Below are 10,489 nucleotides of genomic sequence, written 5' to 3'. Positions count from 1 at the left end.
CGCCAGAACAAAACTCAGGAACTGAAACATGCTTTTCTTTTGTGGGGTGACATTCTAAATGAAACATGTCAAGGGCTTTTCCACTTTCCTATGCAGCCAGGGTGGTACCATTCGCCCCCTCCTCCCCCCCGGCTCACTACCTGCCATGCTCTTAAGGTGGGGCCTTTCCCAGCCTCTCCTCCATTTAGTTGGATGAAACCAAGAGTATGACCTCAGTCAGCCCCCCCGGCTCACTACCTGCCATGCTCTTAAGGTGGGGCCTTTCCCAGCCTCTCCTCCATTTAGTTGGATGAAACCAAGAGTATGACCTCAGTCAGCCCCCCCTCTGCTCCATGACGAAGTTTAACGTCCAGAAGGGAGGAAGGATGCCAGGCCTCATGTGCACAATGGCACCTGGAGAGCCGTGATGTACATATACACAGCCTGGCTTCTCACCAGGCCATGCTGCATGACCTCTGGGCATTGTTCCCCGCGGAAGCCGTGAGCCTGGCACTGCCAGTGTGTAGCAGGATATGGTGAAGCTGGTATGTTCTCAGCCCATCATGGCCATTGAGATAGGTCACCAATTATGCTTCACATTTTTGGTAGCAGTGAGAAGTCACTCCCATCAGAAAATTGTCACCCCTGCCCCAGTTAGAAGTTACTTTTGTAACTAAGCGAGAGCCAGCTCGGGAATAAGCCATTACATGTTACATACTTTAGAAGGCTGCACTCCATCATCAATGCAGCTGCATCACACCTATCCTTGCTGATGTGACTTGAAGGGCAGAAAACCCTGGCATGGCTGTACAAGCATGGATATAGGGGTGGGGGGTTAATCCAAGTTTTAGTTACTGTATACATGCAGACTCTTAAATGCCAGAAAGGCAGAGAAAAGGGGCAGAAAACAGCTGTTCGATACACCCCAGCCTTCGTGTGCTCAAAGAGTCCAAGACAATTTTTGTACTAGCTTACACAGCTCCATCCTGTGTAACACCAACATCTCTTCCTCCTGGTCACCAATCACTTATTGGTGGAGTAGGTGAGAATATCAATTATCTTAAAATCGATTTATTTGCCACTAGGGAAGCAGTCTCAGCTAGTGAAGACTCAGGGTGATTTTGTAAGTCTCCCAGGCTAAGGAGACAGAGAAAGGGTACTACGTTGCTTCTACATCAGTTAGTTACTGGATGTGGCTGATTTAGTTTGGGGTACTCTGACGCCCTAGGCAACTGGCTAGCCTCTGTTAGCATCACATCACCGGTGTGTATTGCCAGTCTGCTGAGCTTGTGTTGCTGGATTAAATGCCTACATGGCCTGGAGTTCTGATACTGGGAAATATGTGGTTCCCCAATGTCAGGTTTAAGTCTGTGCTGGCTCCTGATTCTGAAGGCTTCTGGGGCCATCTCGGCTGACAGGACCTTTGGAGATTAATCTTTGGAGGGTGCATCTTTTGGCAGTAACAGACTATAAACAGCATGTGGTGCTGAGGAATTTTCTTGCTTGAGAAGGGTCACTTTGCATAACATCCATTCTATGCTTGGCCAGAAGCCACCACCTCAGGCCAAGATTTTATCTGTCAGCAACTGCACAACACTGGGTCTGGGTCAATACTTTGGCCCTGTCTGCACTAGGAGCACGTTACCAGTTTATGAATACCAGTGTACTGCAGGCTTATAGACGTTTATGATTGGAAGGGACTGTAACAGGTCAGCTAAGCAGGCCCCTGCACTCAAGACAAAGCACTCCTAGCGTGGAGGCAGCTAACTCCCCATTTAACCAAAACCCCGTTGTCCAAATCCCTTCTTGTCCTCCAGCATGAGACACATGCCCTGTGCAGAAATTAAATGCTGGAGACAAGGAAGGGGTTTGGATAATGCAGTGGTGCACAAATAATAGGAGGGAGGGATAGCTCAGTGGTTTGAGCACTGCCCTGCTAAACCCAGGGTTGTGAGTTCAATCCTTGAGAGGGCCATTTAGGGATCTGGGGCAAAAATCTGTCTGGGGATTGGTCCTGCTTTGAGCAGGGAGTGGGACTAGATACCCCCTGTGGTCCCTTCCAATCCTGATATTCTATGAAGAGAGAAGAGACCTCCCTCCCATCAGGACTGTGAGGAGGAAGAGCACTTAGCCATGGGGAAGGCCACTCTGTTGCTGTATGGCTTCTGCCTTGTAGATTATCCAACCTCCCAATTATCTGAATAAAGTCTGTGACCCACTTGCTACTTGGATGGTCAGGAGTGTATGGTACAGCTCATTCCACACACACACGGCAGCAGAACCAGCTATACTGCTACAGCAACGTTCTGCTGGTGTGTGCACTCAGGCTCTTGCTGGCACAGCCATGGATCACAGCTCTTCACGCCCCAGACTGACATAGCTCTGCTGGCAGACATGGCCGTCGACAGGAAAACCCAGGTGTTGCAACATGGACATGCTCTTCCCTGTTAGCCAGCAGTGCTCAGCTAATGGCTCAGGGTGGTGTCCTGCAGCCCCAGGATGGCAGACGTGGCACTGATGTCCTGACCATAACCAGTAATTAAAGATCCTATGGACAAGACTTGGTGCTCCACTTCAGATAATTACATTCTATCTACAAAAAATTCCCCATTGCAGCTTCAGTTTCACAGGGGATTCTTCACCTCCTGTCAAAGCTGTTGTGTAATGCTGCAGAACAGCTGTGAAGGTTCACATCAGAGGAAGGTGTGAAGTGGTCTGTACATCCAGCCTTTACTCAGCGTTTCTACAGCACCGCAAAGAGGGCCCAGAGCCAGGGCCGGCGCTACCATTTAGGCAGCCTAGGCAATCGCCTAGGGCGCCAGAATAAATGGTGGGCGCCGTTTTGCCAGAGGGGGCGGCAGGTGGCTCCGGTGGAGCTGCCACGGTGGCGCCTGCGCAGGGTTCGCTGGTACCACGGCTCTGGTGGAGCTGCGCGCAGTCGTGCCTGCGGGCGGGTGGACGGTCGGCTCCTCGCGCGGCTCCGGTGGACCATCCGCAGGCACCACTGCAGCAGCTCCATGGAGCCGCAGAGCACCAGACCCTCCGCAGGCACGATTGTGGCAGCTCCACCGGTGCCGCGGGACCAGCGTGCGGGGCGGCAAAATTGCCGTGCGCCTAGGGCACTCAAACCCCTAGCGCCGGTCCTGCCCAGAGCTTTACCGCACACAGTAGAAGTCCCTGTCCAGAAGAGTTCACAGTCTCACACCCTGATCCTGCAGTTGGATCCACTAGCAAGGAGGCCCAACTGGCCTTCTTGGGGGCGCAGGGCTCCATGCTAGAAGGCTGGATTGAAGGATCAGGACCTAAGTTAGATCATGAGGTGAGGATGGCATTAGGACAGTTTGTGTTTGACAGCTTCTTGCTGGTGGGTTGTTTGCTGTGATTTTTAATATTAAGGAACTGGAGCTTTTGGGTGCTGGCAGGCAGCAGCCAGAGGGGCCTGGAAGTTGCCAGCATAAGACACAGTAGAAGTAAGATTTTCGGAAGGCCGTGGAGAGCAGAAGGCTCAGGGTGCTGGAGTGGGAGAGGGGTCTAAGCATGGGAGACATGCACTGCAGGCTGCTCTGCACTTACACATCTGACCGAAATAAGCATGTCAGTGAGGGGTGTGAATTTTTGCTGACATTCCAACCCAGGACAAGCCCATGAGCAGGGGCATTTACAGCAGCCTGAAGGTCTCTTGGAGCAGGATGGATTATTTCAGTTCCTAACCTGGAACAAGGTATTGTGGGATACGGACCTTTAACATGTACAGTATGTAACTGCTCCTCCATAGGACAGGCTTGTCAGTCTAGGCCTGCATAAGTAAAGTGGCTCAACTTTTACATGTGGGCAAGCAGCCCCTAGAGCAGAGGGATGCAGCCGGGGAGCTCCCGCCGCTCTATCCAGGCTCAGCGGGCAGGGCAAAGGTGCTGCCTGTATGCGTGAGTCACCCATATTTAGCGTTTCATTCAGTAGAACACAAAATCCATGATGGTCAGCATCCACTTCTTGTAGCCCCAGAGGAGACACTAACAGACACTAACAGAGCAATCCTTTAGCCACAAGGATAAGATTTAACTCAGAACTTCGGGGATTCTGGCAAAAACCACAAACACTTTCCTGTTCATTGTATCATCATATTCTGCAGATGACGTGCAAATCTTCTTGCTCACTTGCCGTAATGCACATTTCCAGGAGAAAGGGCCTGCACTGAGTATGGGGCTCTATGTCTGCTCCGGGGGGAAGTAACTCTCCTGGGTTTATTTTGATTTGGCTTTTGAGCTGTGACTTCCTATTGACGCTGGACTTATGACTTATTACAACCTGTAACCCACTAACACACCTGTCTCAGCTGCTCCTCCCCCCATTTCCTCCCTAGGACAGGAGGGGTGTTCATGGGCCACTTCACCATTAGTGGTCTTTTGAAACAGTGTGTTAACGACATATGCTGAACAATCTGTTCACAGCCCGTAGTTAGCAGCGACACAGTGAGTGTCCCAGACCTGAGGAAGGACTCTGTGTTGAAAGCTGGTCTCTCTCACGTACAGAAGTTGGTCCAATAACAGATATTACCTCACCCCTCTTGTCTCTCTAATATCCTGGGACCAACACGGCTACAACCCCACATGCAATTCCTAGTGTTGGCGATCCAGTCATTAGCCAACCGGAGATCATCCATGTCCCGTGTAGCTCCAGCTGCCACTAACCACCTGTCTATCTGTCACTCTGTATCTGACCTTTCAGTCCTCAGCCTCCACGGAAACCTGCACAACACTTTCAAAAGACGAGCCCAGGAGCTAACACTCATAACTCTGCCAGCCAGACGCTAAAACTCATGGACTGACCAGAGACTCTGGATTTACAGCTTATTACAAGGATCCATAACCCACTAACTCCCATTTTTGTCCTATAACTGCAGAGGTGTTAATGGGTCTCTCTACCTTCAATAGTCCCTTACATCATGTGCTAACTACCTATGCTGAACAATCTGTCCCACCTGGCATTTTGCTGTGATGCTGAGTGTTCCTTTCCTGTGACTCTGAGAGTCCTGAAGAAGAGCTTGCTGTGGCTCCAAACAGGACCGGCACTAGGGGTTTGAGCGCCCTAGGCGGCTGGCAATTTCGGCGCCCCGTGCGCTGGTCCTGCAGCTCCAGTGGAGCTGCCGCAGTGTTGCCTGTGGAGGGTCCGGTGCTCCGCGGATCCGGTGGAGCTGCCACAGTCGTGCCTGCGGGCGGTCCACCGGAGCCGCGTGAGGAGCCGACCGTCCGCAGGCACCACTGCTGCAGTTCCACTGGAGCCGCCTGCCGCCCCCTCCGGCAAAACGAAGCCCATCAATTATTCTGGCGCCCTAGGCAATTGCCTAGGCTGCCTAAATGGTAGCGCCAGCCCTGGCTCCAAAGCTTCTGTGTCTCACCAGCAGAAGTTGGTCCAATAAAAGCTATTCCCTTTGTCTCACTAACCACACTATCATTCTGAGCCGCTTGCTGCCCAACATCTCCCAGGGCTATGCAGCTACACAGCAACCCTGGAATGTCAAGCTTGGCCTATTTAGCCCAGAGTGTCCACGAATCCTGCCCTCTTTCCCACCCTCTCCAACTGAACACTCCCACTCACTAATTCCTCAAACAACTACGCTGCCTGTCCAAATGCATGAGGTTCCATCCCTGGGCAGACACACGGCGCACCTCTGAGACTGTAAGCCAGGAAACTCCCTACTGAAGCCATGAGCCAGGCTGTCACACTCTGGGGACCATGTTTGGCCCATGGCCACACCTTTGTGTTAAGTGAAGATGTTTCCAGCTGGAGGCAGACTGGAAAGTGATATAGAAATTCCTCCCTGCTTAGGCCACCCACCAGGAGTGCCTCACCTTGGAGGCTGAAGGGAAGAGGAAGAGCTCAACCTCCTGGTAAATTAGGGGTGAACACAATGGCTTGCTAGGCTTTCCCACTGAATAGTCATGTCAAGGACACCTGAGAACATGGGTTTGTGGAGACATTCTGATATCCCAATGGTTTGAATGGACTTTCCATTGAAAGCTGCTCCCAAGAAGCATATCCAGCACATTCCACCAGCACCGATGGGGTTAAAAACTCCACCACTCCAGAAGGTAACACTTACATTTCAACGGTCCCCAAACAAGTTTTGAAGTTAAATGCCTCATTAAGGTAAGTGGGGCCAAACATCTTAAGAAACATGCCTAGGGAAAAGAGGACTGTTCAGAGCACAGACAGGAGTCCTGGGAGCCTGCAGACCGAGCCATGAAGCAATAGGGCATCATTTGAATTTTTCCCTTTCATCTCAAGGGGGTTTTAAACCTGAACCTTAATTATCACCATTTAAATATCAGCATAGTTAAAGGTTAGATTCCCGACACTCTTAAATATCAGAAACACCAAGCCAATATTTGTCCAGTCGGGCAAGATAGTTCCTCATGTTCTGTTCATATCCAACGGGACATATTGTGAAGACCAAGCCACATGATCTGACCATGCAAACAGAATATTTTGCTCTCAGATATTCTTTTGATTATTCGCACAGCTAAGGTGCCGCTATCTAAAGGGCTTTATCCATACTAATTAATACCGGCGCAATTGACACAAAGTCTAATTGGCACAACATTGACAGCAGCTGCTGAAGCCTGACAGCTGCCTACCCTAGGCTCCTAAAATTGCATATACCAGGAGCAGAGGGGGAATATTGTTGTGAAAACACCCTACTGCAGACACAGTTCAACGGTGAGCAATAAAGTGGCCTTTACAGTCAGAGCTCAGTGCAAAGAGTTGGACTCTGAGGTGTTTTCTTAAAAACTTGGTCTGCAGCAAAGGCCATTTGGTTTAGTAAAACTGTAAATATGTATGACTCACTTTCCTTGTCACTAGCAATAAGAACTGGTACTTGAATCTGTAGAACAGGTCACCCACCAAGCCAGTGCCTACACACCAGAGCGACAGGACCTGGAGAAATGCAGATGGATTGGATTACACAAAGCGGGCCCCTCCTCTGCCTGCAGAATTGGCCAACAAATCCTAAACTTCAGTTGGCCCCAGATGGTTAACAGATGCATCAATGAATGCTTGTAATGTGCTTTAAAATAGAAAATGCTATGTAAGTGTTAAGGAGGATTAATTATCACAACCAGTTCATTCACACTTCAGCTGCTGTTCTCTGACCGGCTTGAGTCTGGCTGAGGTAGATGTACGAGCAGCAGGGCATGGCTGTGTGGGCGAAGCCACCCGAATTTCACTGAATAACAACCTTAGCTCAGGTGCCAGAGAACACCGGGACAATCAGATCCTCAGCTGCAAAGCCCAGCAAATAACTGAGTTTTCTAACCGCAAGATTAATTTTTCCACAAATCAAAAAAGTAAAACTAAAAATTGATTTAGTGTTTAACAGAATGTTTGATTTGATCTAAAATGAAACATTTGGTTTTTGAGGGCTTTAAACCGTTTTTTAGTTGAAGTAAAATTAAAAATTGAACAATTGAAACATTTCAATTTAAAATGTGGAAACTGAATGTTGAGATTTTTTCAGATTTTTTTTTCCCAAACCGAACCAATTTAGTGAATTTGATGCAAATTCACAAAACGTTTCGATCAATCCAAATCTGCACTTTTCAGGGAAAAACAATTTCAGCCAAATAATTTTGCCCAGCTTTATTCTAGAGCCACAAGTTGTTTCCTTGCATCATCTCCCTGCCATTGAGGGTCCTCTAGGTGGGTGACCGTCCTACCCCGGGACCTGAGCCCCAGCCCTGGTGGAAGGAGGGAGACACCACAGCTGGCACAGAGCCAAGGACAAGACAGTTTTGCCTTTTTTTGTTGTTGTTTTGTTCCTCTAAAAATTGCAGCAACGGAATTGCTCCAAATATCTGGAGATATACTTGTAGCTCTGCTACAGTCTTTGAAATGGGATGTACTCAATGCAGGAATATTGGAGAGACAGACAGCCACTAAAACCACTAATTCCTGTTTCAAATGATCCTTCCTAGCTCCCTCAACATCTCATACAGAAAAGATGGCTCCGCTCATCGGAATACCACATGGAAGTCACACCATCCATCTCCAGCAGGCCACCTGAGCCCAGCCCCCAGTGCCCTGCATTGAGGGCTGTAGCAGCTGGTATAGAACGCTCTTGTTTCCTGAGAATGGATCTTGGATGACACCTGGAAGAGCAGTATCATATGAGAAGAGGCAGGAATTTTGCTAGAAGCAAACCAAGATGAATGAGCTGTACCCTATAGAACTGGACAAGACACTACAAGACATAAGAATATTTCAACGCCATACTGGGTCAGATCATGGGTCCATCCAGCCCAGTGTCCTATCTTCTGACAGTGGCCAATGCCAGGTGCCCCAGAGGGAATGAACAGAACAGGCAGTCATTGAGTGATCCATCCCTGTCGCCCATTCCCAGCTTCTGGCAAACAGAGGCTAGGGGCACCATCCCTGCCCATCCTGGCTAATAGCCATTGATGGACCTATTCTCCAAGAACTTATCTAGCTCTTTTTTGAACCCTGTTATAGTCTTGGCCTTCACAACATCCTCTGGAAAATTGTTTCACAGGTTGACTGTGCGTTGTGTGAAGAAATACTTCCTTTTGTTTGTTTTAAACCTGCTGCCTATTAATTTCATTTGGTGGCTCCTAGTTCTTGTATTATGAGAAGGAATAAATAACACTTCCTTATCTACTTTCTCTATACCAGTCATGATTTTATAGACCTAAATCATATCTCCCCTTAGCCGTCTCTTTTCCAAGCTGAAAAGTCCCATCTTATTAACCTCTCCTCATACGGCAGCCATTCCATACCTCTAATCATTTTTGTTGCCCTTTTCTGAATATTTCCAAATCCAATATATCTTTTTTTAGATGGGGCTGGTCGCACGCAGTATTCAAGGTGTGGGCGTACCATGGATTTATATAGAGGCAATATGATATTTTCTGTCTTATTATCAATCCCTTTCTTAATGATTCCCAACATTCTGTTCGCTGTTCTGACTGCCGCTGCACAGCGAGCGGATGTATTCAGAGAACTGTCCGCAACGACTCCAGGATCTCTCTCTAGTGGTAACAGCTAATTTAGACCCCATCACCTTATACATATCGTATAAAAGACAAAGTTCTGGATCAGAGAGGAGTCTCAGCCTTCTGATTGCAAGAGATACCTAGAGCCTCCCAGAGGGAATAAAGCGGGGAAATCCCAACCATTGACTAGTTGGTCTCAAAGCTGAGCTTGAGTCCCAGATATGACCCGTTTATATCGACCTCCACTCCAAAATCCTGGAAGAGTCGGAGTCCTGCAGCTCTTACCCACCTCAGGTACGAGGGCTCATCTGTGCACATGCTGCACAGCACGGCCCTGCGCCCGACTCCAGGCCTGACTGACACTGATATCACAGTGACAGTGATGTATTTGGGCTTCCATTAACAACTACGATTGATGTCTCTAAATCCTGCCAAAGCAGTGTGCCGCCCACTGTTAGTGCAATACCATTCCCTTACAGGGGTAAGTGCTAACATGAAGCAGAATTGCTAGTTGACATTCATTCCATGCCTTTCTGTCAGGGTTTTCCATAAAATCTTAAACCTTGTTATTCCCAGAATGTACTAAATCCTGTATGGGTCTCATAGGCTTCGAGGCACAGTGTGCTGTTACTTGAATTCCTTGGGCAGCTGTCATTTGATTTATCATGTCATAAAAGAGTTGCTTTTACTATCAGAGAGGGCAGCTGCATTCACATGATATTCTGGTGCTTTGAAAGGTGATTTCTCCACTGCTATCTAGGGCCATGGATCACACGGCCTATTCAAGACCAGATTATAAACTCAAAGTACCTGAAGCCCCAACTCAGGTTAGTGAATAACACAGGATTAAAACCATTCTCTAATGTATTGTATTCGCTTCCCTGTAACTCACACAGCCATTGCAGCTCTCATTCAGACACATGCTGAAATCAGGCCCTGGGCAATGTTGCTGTTTTACTGTAAGGTTTGCAATATTCAGAGCTTTTCTTAAAGCCCCAGCTCCTGAGAATCTCGGCTTCCTTCCCCCATTTCCTCCCCCAAGTAAGTTTCCATCTCTCAGACTTGTGGAGAACAGCTTGAGAACAAGAACTCCAAAGGCTCCAAAAACAGAAGGCAAATACACAAGAATGCAAAATTAATTATCTTTAAAAGCTCATGGTTTTTAAGTGTCTGACTCCTTTTTGATTTTGGAACACTTGTTGCTCTGCTGTGGATCTGTGCTCTTTCCCATTGCGTGTACTGGGCTCAGATATTACATGGAAGTCTGTAGGGGGATTATATTCTTCAAAGTACAAAAGGAATAGAACAATATTAAAAAACAGAATGATCAGGCCACCCCCACAACCTCCAGTACCAAATAGTTGCCTTATGACAGCAAGTTACGAGAGGAAGGGCCACTACACACAGCCCAGGGAGGTAAAGAGAAACTGGACGCATGCGCGCGCGCACACACACACACACACACTCCAGATTCTGTGAAAAAAGAGAAAGACATTCATTGG

Source organism: Gopherus evgoodei, chromosome 10 (genome assembly GCF_007399415.2).
Source record: "Gopherus evgoodei ecotype Sinaloan lineage chromosome 10, rGopEvg1_v1.p, whole genome shotgun sequence".
NCBI lineage: Eukaryota > Metazoa > Chordata > Testudines > Testudinidae > Gopherus > Gopherus evgoodei.
The sequence above is the reverse complement of the archived record's forward strand: the minus strand, read 5'-3'. Positions refer to the sequence as shown.